Below are 14,511 nucleotides of genomic sequence, written 5' to 3'. Positions count from 1 at the left end.
AGCCTGGACTTGGCTGTGAACCGCGCTGGGGGCCCTGACATCACCGGGGTGACACGTGGGTTGCCAAGCATGGGCTTCTGAGCCCGGTGCCGAGGTCGGGACCGACGGCGCCATTTTGGCCGGCTGCCCTGGTGCGTGTGTGACAAGCGGGGCCAGTCCGCCTGCCTAATGGCGTACCACCACAATACCATCTATGATTACCAAGGGGATTGTTCTAGCATGGTTACATATGGCAAGAACGATTCCCAGTTGAATGCGCAGAGGGTTGGAAAAGGCTGGTAAGTTCAGAGACCGATTTCAGATTTCCTGTGGAGCCTGGAGAGAACCCCTGCTTCTTCAAATTTACTAGAAATAACAAATTAATCCTAATAACTTCATCAGAATCCATTTCATATGTGAAAATGTTATGGAGTGAATTGCCATGGAAACAATGTCTTCCTTGCAATGAAACCACATTGATAATGATACACCTTGACGAAGGGCTCAGGCTTGAAACATTGGTTATCCTTTACTTCCTATAGATACCACATTAACGTCAGTACTTTTGTGTATTGAACCCCATTATCATTCTCTCTAGATTCCAATGAACTCCTTTATATTCTACTACTCACCTGCACATTAGGGACAATTTATATTGGCCAAATAACATAAATTGGCACATATTTGGGATGTGGAAGGAAACTGGAGTCCTCAAGAAAACTTCATAAGGAGAACCTGCCAATTCCACAGAGGTGTGATGGAGGTCAGGATCAAATCGGGTCACTGGTGCTGTAAGGCAGCAGCTCTGCTGGAACCAAATCTAAATATAACCATATAACCATATAACAATTACTGCACAGAAACAGGACATTTTGACCCTTCTAGTCCACACCGAACTAAGTACTCTCCTCTAGTCCCAGCTACCTGCACCCTGCCCATAATCATCCATTCCTCTCCCATCCATATACCTATCCAATTTTTCCTTAAATTACAAAAATTAACCCTGCCTGGAAAATTCTCCTGGAAGCTCATTCCACACAGCCACAACTCTCTGAGTGAAGAAGTTCCCCCTCATGTTACTTCTAAATTTTTGCCCCTTAACTCTTAACTCATGACTTCTTGTTTCAATCTCTCCTACTCTCAAAGGAAAAAGCCTATCCACATCAATTCTATCTATCCCTCTCGTAATCTTAAATATCTCTATCAAATCCCCTCTCAAGCTTCTATGCTCCAAAGAATAAAGACCTAATTTGCTTAATCTTTCTTTATAATCTAGATTCTGAAACCCAGGTAACATTTTCGTAAATCTTCTCTGCACTCTCTCTACCTTGTTGATATCCTTCCTATAATTTGGTGACCAGAACTGCACACAGTATTCTAAATTTGGCATCACCAATGCCTTGAATAGTCTCAACATTACTTCTCAACTCTTGTATTCTATCCAGCATACTAAAAGCCTTCTTTACCACCCTTTCCACATGAGATTCTACCTTCAAGGAACGATGCACCGTTATTCCTAGATCTTTCTGCTCCACTGCACTCCTCAATGCCCTCCTGCTTACTATGTATGTCCTATTTTGATTATTCCTTCTAAAATGAAGTAATTCACACTTATCAGCATTAAACTCCATCTGCCTTCTTTCAGCCCACTCTTCTAAGCAGTCCAAAACCCTCTGCAATCTTTGAAAACTTTATTCATTATCCACAATTCCACCTATAATCTGTATATTTACTAATCCAATTTACCACCCTCTCATCCAGATCATTAATAACCATATATAACCATATAACCGTTTACAGCACGGAAACAGGCCATGCCGGCCCTTCAAGTCCGTACCGGTTCACTTGAACAACTCCACTAGCTCCTACGCAAACCCCTGAGGAAGTAGAGGCTTTCTTCATGTTGCCATTGGTGTGTTGGTTGCAGGAAAGATCTTCTGAGATAGTGACTCCCAAGAACCTACATCGTCTATTGATGACAATAAAACAATCAAGTCATTAAGGAAAAGTTCTGATAGGTTCATCTCCACAGACTTATCTTTTCCCCATATCCCTTAATTCCCTACTTTGTAAATAGCAGAAGACCTCATTGATACTGCAAAGGATCCAATAGAGATCCCTGAGGCACATTGCTTGTCACTGACCTCTAGGCTGACAAACAGTTATCCACTATGACTCTCTGGCATCTCCCTTCCAGCCACTGTTGAATCCATTTGACTATCTCAAAATGAATACCCAACGACTGCTTTCCTAACTAACCTTTCATGCAGAACCTTATCAAAGGCCTTACTGAAGTCCACATTGACAACATCCACTGCTCTACCCTCTTCCTAGTCACCTCTTAAAAAAATTCAACAAGATTGGTCAGACATGATCTTCCACGCACAAATCTGTGTTGAGTGTTCCTGATCAGACCCTGTCTCTCCAGATACTTATATACACTATCTCTAAGAACGCTTTCCATTAATTTATCTACCACAGATGTCAAACTTACAGACCAATAATTGTTAGGCTTGCTCCTTGAACCCTTTTTAAACAAGGGAACCACATGTGCAATATGCCAATCCTCTGTCATTATACCCATCTCTAATGACCTTTAATGACATTTAAAAGTCACTGTCTATTTCCTCCCGTTGGGACCTGGAGACTTATCCACCTGAATATACTTCAAAAGCTCCAGTACTTCCTAATTTTTAATCGCTATAGTTTCCATAATTACATTCATTGCTTCTTTACCCTGCACAATTCGATATCTTTCACCTTAATAAATTCCTCGTTGGTACCTCTGCGTATTGCTGTAAAAAACTATCGTGCACACATTTTACAAACTCCAATCCATCAATAATACTGCACTTCAGTGTCAGAAAATTTCTTTGAGCTAAATTAAGGTTCCATTAGAACATTAAATTTTCAGTCAATAAAGACTGCAGGTATTTCCTGGTTTAAAAATATGAGAGAAATACTGAGATTTAAGAACTGCATCCACTGAATTTTACACTTTCCTTTTTGTTTCATGTATCTATGCAGCTTCTTCACAATGAACCATTCTTTTTGATTTGAGTTAATGCTCAGAATTTCTGACATGAAACGACTTGCTCGTTTACATAGCTACTGGGGCAGATTGTAAAGACATTCATTTACAGGTGTCGTGTGGGTGTTTAGTGTTTTAATGATGAGCTTTAAAGGCATCAACAGATTTAAACCTCAAGCAGCAGATTTAGAATCAATTTACCAGTTGATCTTTATGAGACATATTTTTTTACAAGGTTTATTAACTGATGGTTCAAAGTTCATATTTCAATCTTTTATTTTGCCACAGAGTACACTTGTAGAGTTCTGATTTGAATGACATATTGAGAGATGTGCAAGGAATATTTTGTTTATGCAACCCTGTTTTGGAAAAGGTATAAAAGAAGAAAACATATTTTATCATTTCAGACAGTGTAATATTGGATAGGTATTTAGCTTCTTCCAAAGATACTGGAAAACAAATAGCTTACCAGACTTAAAACTTGTCTCAACAACTCCTGCAGATAGGCAGCTTTCAGGAAAATTCATGGCCCTGCCTTCTTCTGCACCTGCCATAGGCAAGTGCCTCCGTCATTGAGAGAAATAACTTCATGCTATTGCAGGCTCTGACCTGCAGCAGATTTACGCAGATGATAACATCATCTGTCTTTTTCTTGTATCATGCTTATGCTTATTGAGAACACAAAGGGATGAAATTGGTTCACTTTCAGGCCCTGTTTGCAGTCTTTCCCAGCTTTGATTGCTGAAAGTCTACTGTTTAAAGCAATGGGCCTACAGCAAACGTAATACAAGGGAAAAATGCAGCTCTCAGGAGCCTCCACCCATCATCTGACAAAACATGAAGCTTACAGTGTACACCTGCGGCAATGGAACAAGTGTATGTGCCTCAGTAGCTGCCTGAGCTTGTCCAGCTTTGTTCAGCCAGCTGCAGACAGACAATCAGGTGTACGAGGCGCGTGGCACTTTTTGTGAAGATGAAGGATAACTTCATTGGTTGTTGCCAGAGGCATGTTCAGTCATAGTCTTTTTTTAAAATTTTCTTCCAGTATGTCCATTTATTAGTGTTCATTATTTCAGTAGACATTGTTAGTTGTAATCTTAAATCAGTTCACTTGAACTGAGGGAGAAGGAAGGCTTTAAAAACATTCTGATGTACAGTTACAGAATATATTAAGATGGTTCAAATGTAACAAATTGAATGAACATTTGAATAAAATTCATTGGTAGTTGTATAACACCATTTTATTTCTTTCTTTCACTGATGCAAAGCCTTGTTTCTTACCGACATGGCCCGGTCAATGTAGTGGTTAGCACAATGCTGTTTCAGTGACCGGGGCTCAAATCTGGCACTGTCTGTAAGGAGTTTATACATTCTCCCCATGTCTGCATGGGTTTCCTCTGGGTGTTCTGGTTTCCTCCCACCCTTCAAAACTTACTGCCTTGTAGGTCAGTTGGATGTAATTGGGCGGCACAGTCTCGAGGGCCGAAAGAGCTTGTTACTGTGGTGTATGTCTAATTTAAAAAAAATTAAATACAAAGCAATACAACGCATGATTAAACTTGAATCTTGGATGCTGAAAGGTGGAATAGTGGCTTGCAAACCTTTTTATTCAGGGACATCGTGTACTCCACAGATAACCTCATGGACTTCTTCCCAAGCCTATTCAAATGATGAAATTCTGATTGCTGTGACTTTCTAACATGTTGATATAAATCACATGGAAAGGAATATCACAGGAAATATTTTTTATTTTTAAGTCACTAGGAAGACCATACATTATATTGACAAAGTTTTAGTTTTCTCCCATCCAATGGATATAATTCTGATGTGTAAAGTTATTGATACATACTTGAAAGAGATACAGGCACCCCTTCTATAAAGCTGGAATATTGGAGCAGATTTCCATTTCAGAAATGCAGTTGTCTGCAGAAAGCTGTGTCAACTTGGCCTACCCTGAGTCCTTGTTAGGAACCAGATTTGTAATTTGGCCTGTACTGAGTTATGAGCAGCACTAATCACTTTTGTCACGGGCAGCTCAGATTTTGGGAGGTCAGGAAATCCAATGGAGAAGGCTGGGATGACCTGTCACAGAATCATAAAGAGGAAGGTTGACAAATTAGGAGAGAGGAAGTGCTGCGGCTGAGGGTGGAGAGAAGATGTGGGGTTGGGGGGGAGGTGGAATTGGAGAAAGCAGGAATATATAAATAAACTATTAAACCAGGGAGCTTCTATTCCTAGAATTCTCAAAAATAATGAAAACATTTGTTTGATTTATTGAACTATAACAGCTTTCCAACTTCGTTAAATTTACAGGCCATAACCTTGTCAGTCATAATGAAATGTTGCTGATCACATTCAGTACATTTGTTGTTCATGTTTATCAACTTCTTTGAGAATGCTTCAAAACCTAAATGATGTGACTATAGACGGTAATGTTTCACACAGGTTCCAGGCTCCAGCGACTTGTTGAGGGTGAGCCAACTTAATTAGGATCTTCTGTGAGCTGGTCTGTAGGGTATCTTGTTCTTCACACTTATCGGCTAAAACAAGGATGGATGTGATTTTGAAATACTAGTGATGGCGTTTCTTTCCCTGAGGCAAAGCTGAAAACAATAGGTTAAGGGGGATGTTTAGCCCACACTTCAGCTATTAGCAAATGGGTGAATTAAACTGTACAAGATTCACAAGGCCATTTCATGTCAGGCCTCCGCCTTGAGGCCGGCTACAGAAGCAGATGGAAAACTAAGAACTTACCTTACAGACAGCAACCCTAAAGGCTGCTCCAGCATCCCATTCATATCCATAGGCTTCTCGTAGCACCCTATGGATCTGATGGAGGCAGGGCGACTGGTGCCATAGTATCACACGCCATAAAAACGTGGCAGAGCAATGGCTGTCTTCTCTATTCATAATCTCCCAGGCAGCTGGAATCGCTCTGTGGTTCCCAGAACAATTCCAGCTGCATGAGGGATTATGGGTAGGAAAAATGGCCATTGCTCTGCCCTGATGTTCCCTGCTGCCCCAATGGTCCCTGGTGACAGCTCTCGCCGGCCCCTGCTGATGGCTCCCGGTGCCCCGAGGGCTCCCACCACCTCTGACTGAGTGGGGAGGAATGAGTGGGGAGATGGGTCGCAGGCTGACGGCATCATCAGCCCGCCACTAAACTGTTGCTTAGTGTAGCTGTACATTCAGGTCGATCGGTGGAGCACAGCACTCCGCTGATTATACATCTTTGAGAGGGGTTGGATTATGTGGCTCGAAGATGGCCTCCACGCAGAGAGGTACTTGGTTATATTTTGGCGGAGGTTCTCTGCCTTTACATTTGGACTTTTGCCCTATCTGAAAGGGCCTACTGACTAAAACCTACTTCATTCTTTACGGGGGTCTTTTCTTCAGACAGTTAAGATTCCTGCCCTTATTTAGATGCAATATCATTAATAGCTGCATGTTAGGGGTCCTATTAAGACCTGCCCATTTTCCTAGCTTTGAAGGTCTGGAGTAGTTGATGTTTTTCTGTGTGTGAGACATGGCGGCCTTAACAGATATGTTTTTTTTACATTTAACAAATGATTTTTTTTCTGTCGGCAGTTGTCACAGTTACCTTTTGGAGTGGTTGTTTACATAAATGGCCAAAACTCCATAATTCTGGATTTCACTCTGAGTTTAGTCTAAATACCTGAGGTGCAGTATTTATGTCGGCTAGATATAGGACACCATTACGTTGACGTCGACTATGACGTATAACTTACGCGTGACGTACAGTGTCACTACGTTGATGTCATCAGTGAGGTGAATCATCTGCATCTGAAATATCCATCAGGCAGAAGAACAAATTGGCTCTTGATCCCCAGATGCTTTTAATGCTAGCAGCGGGTATAATTTGCACTATACAAACTCACCTCTGCTACTGGTATTTTAATGTCTGCAGGCTGCACATTTGAAAATCCTGCACTGCCACATTGCATGTCCTCAATAACATCCTATTCATTAGCCCATTGTGTTTAAACTGCAGGCGTTCCATAATAATTTCTAGGGCTCCAGGAGGTAAAATATTGGAACGGGAATGAGCCCCTCATTTATTTTACATAGACTGATTTCTGGAATTTTGAGAATAATATTCTGGAACGCAGCGGCTGTGTAAAAAACACAAATGAAATGTTTAAATGCCACAATGAAGCTGCAAGGAAGTGGTAGGCTCTCCTTTTGGAGACGAGCCTACATTTGCTTGATCTGAACCAAGGGCCTCCCATTTATTTTTTAATGAATACACTTTGTCAATGGATAATTAATTTGATATTTTCAGTTATATTGTCTACTCTTCATTGTGCATTATAATGAGATTTTTTTGTAGATTTTAAATGATGCTTTTGTAATTGCATTATTGGAGGAGCATCAGAGACAGAAGATCAGCCATTTTGCATTCTAATCTATCTCTTCCACCACCTTCCCATTCCATATCTGATGTCCTATCTCTACAACAGTGTGCAAACTTTCCAAAACCTTTACTCTAATAAAAGTGTGTATGTACTCTTAATGGGTTCTTAATTGCTTCTGAGTTTCCATGCTGAATGCTACAGATGAGGGGTCAACATTCTACAAATATTGCTGCAACACTACTGAGAATAGTTCATCACATGGCAAGGGAGTGATAGCATCTCATTTACAATATCATTCACAAACTAATATGACACTGAGAGGACAATGAGTTGGGTAGAGTGAACTATTCTATCCCTTTCACCACTCCTTACAAAAATAATGTGCTAGAGACTATACCTTCAAAGCATCTTTTAACATCATAGGCATCAAGAAAGGTGCAATGGTGAAAGTCAATGTTCATACCATTGGGTGAGAGACTAAGCAGGTGTTATCCTTCCAGTTTGTGCAAGGCCACTGGATAGATTGGTCTGAGAATAAGAAAGGGAGCTGAAATAGCAAGCAACCTTTGCAGACAGAGTGTAGGTGCTCCACCAAATAAATGGTCACCTAGGCTTATTCTTGGCCTTACCGTTGTAGTTATGGCCTCACCTGAGAGCACCGAACGCAGCAGATAATGTTGTAGGAGGTGCACATGAATCTTTGTCTGACCAGGAAGGTCTCTTTAGCTCCCTGGATGGTGGTGAGGTAGGCGAGTTTCTGGTCACAGGATGGTTGACTTTTCAAGAGTGTTTCTTGACCCACTGAATGCAGGGGCACAATGTATACTGACTTCCCCATTTGCACTGTGAAAGGAAACTGTAGAGGAGGCAGAGTTGCGTCAATGGATCTGTCAATGTTTCAGGTGGAGACCCTGCATCAGGGCCCTAGAGTGACGATAGCTGTTGTAAAGCAGAGAGGGAGACAGCTCAGTAGATGGACAGAGGAGAGGTGGTGATGGCGGACACCAGGAGTGGATGGGGGAGAGGGTGAGAGGGTGAAAATAGTGCTACATGCTATAACCAGCTTCATTTTTCCCACAGGTCCCAGTGGGAAAAGCAGGCTTCATGAAAAATGAGTGGAAGGACAAAATTCTCAGCGTTTCGCTACCTCAATATTTGCTGGTAGCATTTTCAGCGATGCGCTGGAGCATCATTTCAGATCTCACCGAGCATTTAGAAATAATGAGAAATATCTATTAAATAAAAGAGAGGCTCAGTGATTTGCTGATGTGAGTTTTATCCATCTTTCTACCTGGATTTTAGTTGGTTCCATGAATATAGTGCAAAATAACACAGAACCTCTTGTTCCAGATGTTTCTTTCCAACATTTATCAGGCTTTTGAACCTCCCCTTGTTACACAATCATAGACACTGCATTATTGCAGTTATTTTTTTCTTGCATGAGGATAATTATGAGCAGTTATTAACTATCGATCTTTTGTATTTGTTGTCTCTTTTTAATTAAAATTATGTACACTCTCATCATCTTTTATTTTAACGATGAGGTACTTGTTCAGCTGCACCAAGTAAGGATTTTGGTTCATATGTACATTGTACAATATTTCTGACAATAAACTCATTCTCATTATCATCAAAATACTTAAATTTACCCTCTCAGGGTCGACCTCCATTTAAAACAAAATCTTTCCTGATTAATTTGAACTCAGAAATGCTATTGGATGATTCTGCCCAGCAAGTGCAAGCAAACAGATTTTCTGAATAATGCCAATGCTGGTTAAAAAAAAAATTAAAAGGTTTCCAGGAGGTCCCAAACACTCCTATAGAAGAGATGACAAGCAGTGAAGGAGAACCTGTTATAGTATTGGACTGTAGCCAGCATTGTCATTTGGGAAACAGTGATTTCATCAGGTTCCCTTGTGAAAGTTTTTCAGCGACATGGACAACAGAATTGCCTTCCAGCTATTATGGTTTGGAGAAATCTACTGAAGAGAATAACAATAGATATTAGCATAAAAATCTGCAAGAAATTTAGATGTAAAATGCAATAAATGTTACAATGACACATTTGGACTATTAACTGGAAATATGAAAAGAGTGACAGTCATATTAATGACAGATACATGGTTTGCACATTCTCAGCATCTTTACTTGCTCAGTAGATCTTTTGCCAATCTACAATGTATTCAAATATGATCAATATTGAAAAAGATTGAAACACACAGAGATAATAGACAGGTCAATGCACCAGGAGGTCTCATTTTGTAGAAACATCTTTAGAGAGCTCAAGAAATAGAAGGGGGATAAATGATATTTGAGAATTGGTTGAGAAAACCAAGTCCTTTAGTCCTAATGTCAAATTCTTTCCCTCTATTTGGAGATTAATAGGGCCATGCAACATCAGAATCAGCATCAAAATTGGAATTTATTGCCATGAACAAGTCATGAAATTTGTGCTTCAGCCAAATCAAGGCCGAGTTCTTTACTTCTTATATTACTTAGAAGAAAGATCTCTGGATTTTTTGGTATGTTGCTTTTTGTGATTTTATTTAATACCTGATTTCGATCTTCCCAACACTTTTTCAGTTTCTCACATGCCCAAATTGCATGTACTGTTGTTCCCGTTTCCTTCTTACAGAGAAAACATCTATCTGATACTGTTGGGTCCCATTTATTTAACTTTTGGGGTGTGATATATAGCCTGTGTAACCAATTATATTGTATCTTGCGTAATCTCCTATTTATTGTATTTCTCATAGTTCCGGAGCATAGCTTTTCCCATTTTTAATTCTTTATCTTTATGTTTAGATCTTGTTCCCACTTACACCTTATTTCATCATTCTCTCTTGCAGCTTGATGTACATGTTTGTTATAAATCTTTTAATTATCATTGTGTCTGTAATCACATATTCAAAACTGCTTCCTTCTGGTAACCTTAGCCTGCTTCCCTATTTGTCCTTCAGTAGTTTTTCAGTTGGTGGTATGCAAACATTCTACCGTGAGTTATACCATATTTGTCCTTCATTTGTTCAAAAGATAATAAATTATTTCCCATAAAAACAATTTTCTATTATTTTGATCCCTTTTCCCTCTCATTCTCTATTGTGAAAGGGATTAGTTGATTTTGCGTCAATAATAATTTTGGTAGTTGGTTATTTGCTTTTTTTTCCTTTCTACGTGTATCTTCTTCCAAATGTTGAGCAGATGGTGCAGCACTGGTGAACTTCTATATTGCACCAGTTTTTCATCCCACTTATAAAGTATATGTTCTGATACCTTCCCTATTTTATCTACCTCTAATCTGGTCCAATCTGGTTTTTCCCTTGTTTGATAAAAATCTGATAGTTATCTTAATTGTGCTGCTCTATAATAATTCTTAAAGTTTGGTAGCTGTAAGTTCCCTTGTTTGTACCATTCTGTTAATTTATCTAGCGGTATCCTTGGTTTCCTCCTTTTCCATAAGAATTTCCTTATTATTTTCTTTAGTTCATTGAAGAATTTCTTTGTTAAGGGAATTATTAACAATTGAAATAGGTGTTGTATCCTTGGGAAGATATTCATTTTAATGCAATTTACCCTTCCTATCAGTGTTAGTGGTAAATCTTTCGAATGTTCTAAGTCATCTTGTAATTTCTTCATTAATGACTGATAATTTAATTTGTATAGATGGCCTAGATTATTATTTTGTCGAACACCTAGGTATCAGATTGCTTGCATTTGCCATTTAAATGGTGATTCTTTCTTAAACTTTGTGAAATCCGCATTATTCATTGGCATCGCTTCACTTTTATTTGCGTTGATCTTTTATCTCGATACTTCTCCATATTCCTTCAATTTCTTATGTAATTCTTTTATTGATAATTCTGGTTCTGTTAAGTATACTATGATGTCATCTGCAAATAGACTGATTTTATATTCTGTCTCTTTTATTTTTATCCCTTTGATTTTATTTTCTGTTCTTATCAGTTCTGCCAAGGGTTCTATAGCTAATGAGAACAGTGAGGGAGATACTGGATATCCCTGCCTAGTTGACCTGCTTAATTTAAATTGGTTCGATATATATCCATTTACTGTCACCTTCGCCAATGGTCCCTTATATAATGCTTTAATCCAATTAATATATTTCTCTGGTAGGTTGAACCTCTGTAGTACTTTGAATAAATAATTCCATTCTAACTTTTCAAAGAATTTAGGCTACAAATTTCACTGGAATTTAACATTTATCTTGGATTTTTTTAAATATTGGATTTCACTAAGCCTGAAAATAAACATAGATTTATTCCCAGATGGTGTGCCAATTGCTCTATCTGAGTAAAGTTCGCCAAATTCTTGGGATTGCCTTAGAACACATCATGAAGTTCATGAGAGTTATATGGCAGGGAATGCCTATTACAAAAGAATATTCTGTAACATTTTGTTACAAGTTACTCTTTTAAGTTTTAATCTCCACTGGTCTACTTTAAGAAAAACCTAAAATTCTACTCAGGGATGAGCTCATAGCTTCATATCATTAGCTCACCAAGTCCATGTCAAATATCTGTCTATATTAACCCCATTTACCAGCAGCTGAGCTATAGTTTTATGTCTTTGCCACTCAAATGCTCATTGAGATATTTTTTCATTGCTGTAAGAATCTTTCCCATTGCTACCACCTTGCAATTGTAACATTTTGTATCTAAAATTTAACATGATGGCAGGAGGCGCCCATTTGGCTCCACTACATTTCTAGGCCAACTTGTCTGTGCCCGCTCAATGCTAAACAAGGACACACTCCAGAAGACAAAACTAAATGGTGTAGTGATTCAGTGTTGGCAATTGAAGCCGGTGTAGGTCACTTCTCCAGAATGGAGGACCATCACCTTCCCAAGATTGTGTTATATGGCGACTCTCTTCCACTTTCACTCTCAGTCCCGATGCAAGTTCTTGACACAAATGCTAATCATTCTCTACATGGCCACTGTTTGATTTTTAATTTAGATTCCAGTCTCCTGTATCTCACTTCCAACAAACACTCTCTCACATAGCATCTACTTGAGATTCACTTTGGGAATGAACGAGAGGAAAGTTAATTTATAAATGCAGATTATTTTCCTTACACAGCGCTATCAAGTTTCAAAATATCAAATCAGTCAATTATACTTTTTGCTAAATATGTTTTCCTTTCATGTAGATCTATTTAGAATTGCATTTTTATACCATAAATACTCATTAAGTTAGTTTTTGATCCATTTATATCAAAGGTTTATGCCAGCGCTTTTTTTTTGAGAACAGCGGTGATATGGATGTTTGTGGAAATGCATGTTTACCAGGGAAAGCGCATTTCCTGTCCTTTTTTCTTAATCAATGAAAAACAATACATGAGAGGATATATTAATGCCTTTACATAAGCTAGTTTATTACTAAGATGCTTTATATCATACATCACTTATTGCTCAGTTGGCAGTAATCAAGGTCATGCTGAGCACAAGAATCTGGCTGTTACTCTCTAATAGTGTCACACAGCTGGAAGATACATTTTTCAAATGAAATGTTGGAACTAAGGTCTGATATGCCTTCGGGTGGCCTTCAAAAACAATGTCACTGTATAAAATAGTGGAGAAGAATACTTTGCCCCTCAATCATTATCAACACATTAGTCATGGGTTTTAACTATATGCATGTTTCCTACAATTACAACTGTTTTCTTTTCTTTGGCTTGGCTTCACGGACGAAGATTTATGGAGGGGTAATGTCCACGTCAGCTTCAGGCTCCTTTGTGGCTGACAAGTCCGATGCAGGACAGGCAGACACAGTTGCAGCGGTTGCAGGGGAAAATTGGTTGGTTGGGGTTGGGTGTTGGGTTTTTCCTCCTTTGTCTTTTGTCAGTGAGGTGGGCTCTGTGTTCTTCTTCAAAGGAGGTTGCTGCCTGCCGAACTGTGAGGCGCCAAGATGCACGGTTTGAGGCGATATCAGCCCACTGGCGGTGGTCAATGTGGCAGGCACCAAGAGATTTCTTTAGGCAGTCCTTGTACCTCTTCTTTGGTGCACCTCTGTCACGGTGGCCAGTGGAGAGCTCGCCATATAACACGATCTTGGGAAGGCGATGGACCTCCATTCTGGAGACATGACCTGTCCAGCGCAGTTGGATCTTCAGCAGCGTGGATTCGATGCTGTCGGCCTCTGCCATCTCGAGTACTTCGATGTTAGGGATGAAGTCGCTCCAATGAATGTTGAGGATGGAGTGGAGACAACGCTGGTGGAAGCGTTCTAGGAGCCGTAGGTGATGCTGGTAGAGGACCCATGATTCAGAGCCGAACAGGAGTGTGGGTATGACAATGGCTCTGTATACGCTAATCTTTGTGAGGTTTTTCAGTTGGTTGTTTTTCCAGACTCTTTTGTGTAGTCTTCCAAAGGCGCTATTTGCCTTGGCGAGTCTGTTGTCTATCTCATTGTCGATCCTTGCATCCGATGAAATGGTGCAGCCGAGATAGGTAAACTGGTTGATCGTTTTGAGTTTTGTGTGCCCGATGGAGATGTGGAGGGGCTGGTAGTCATGGTGGGGAGCTGGCTGATGGAGGACCTCAGTTTTCTTCAGGCTGACTTCCAGGCCAAACATTTTGGCAGTTTCCGCAAAACAGGACGTCAAGCGCTGAAGAGCTGGCTCTGAATGGGCAACTAAAGCGGCATCGTCTGCAAAGAGTAGTTCACGGACAAGTTGCTCTTGTGTCTTGTTGTGAGCTTGCAGGCGCCTCAGATTGAAGAGACTACCATCCGTGCGGTACCGGATGTAAACAGCGTCTTCATTGTTGAGGTCTTTCATGGCTTGTTTCAGCATCATGCTGAAGAAGATTGAAAAGAGGGTTGGTGCGAGAACGCAGCCTTGCTTCACGCCATTGTTAATGGAGAAGGGTTCAGAGAGCTCATTGCTGTATCTGACCGGACCTTGTTGTTTTTCGTGCAGTTGGATAACCATGTTGAGGAATTTTGGGGGGCATCCGAGGCACTCTAGTATTTGCCAAAGCCCTTTCCTGCTCACGGTGTCGAAGGCTTTGGTGAGGTCAACAAAGGTGATGTAGAGTCCTTTGTTTTGTTCTCTGCACTTTTCTTGGAGCTGTCTGAGGGCAAAGACCATGTCAGTAGTTCCTCTGT

The 14,511-nt window shown here is 40.0% G+C and overlaps 1 long non-coding RNA gene across 1 annotated transcript in view; it reads left to right on the top strand.

Annotated features, from left to right (window-relative positions):
- Positions 1–8,634, top strand: part of LOC138752751 (uncharacterized) — a 68,217-nt gene extending 59,583 nt beyond the window's left edge. The window contains exon 3 of the long non-coding RNA XR_011350895.1: positions 8,467–8,634. This is a non-coding gene — a long non-coding RNA (uncharacterized lncRNA). The remainder of the gene's footprint in view (positions 1–8,466) is intronic.
- Positions 8,635–14,511: the final 5,877 nt, after the last annotated feature.

Source organism: Narcine bancroftii, chromosome 2, assembly GCF_036971445.1.
Source record: "Narcine bancroftii isolate sNarBan1 chromosome 2, sNarBan1.hap1, whole genome shotgun sequence".
Lineage (NCBI taxonomy): Eukaryota > Metazoa > Chordata > Chondrichthyes > Torpediniformes > Narcinidae > Narcine > Narcine bancroftii.
Note: the sequence above shows the minus strand (reverse complement) of the source record. Positions and strands in the feature narration are given on the sequence as shown.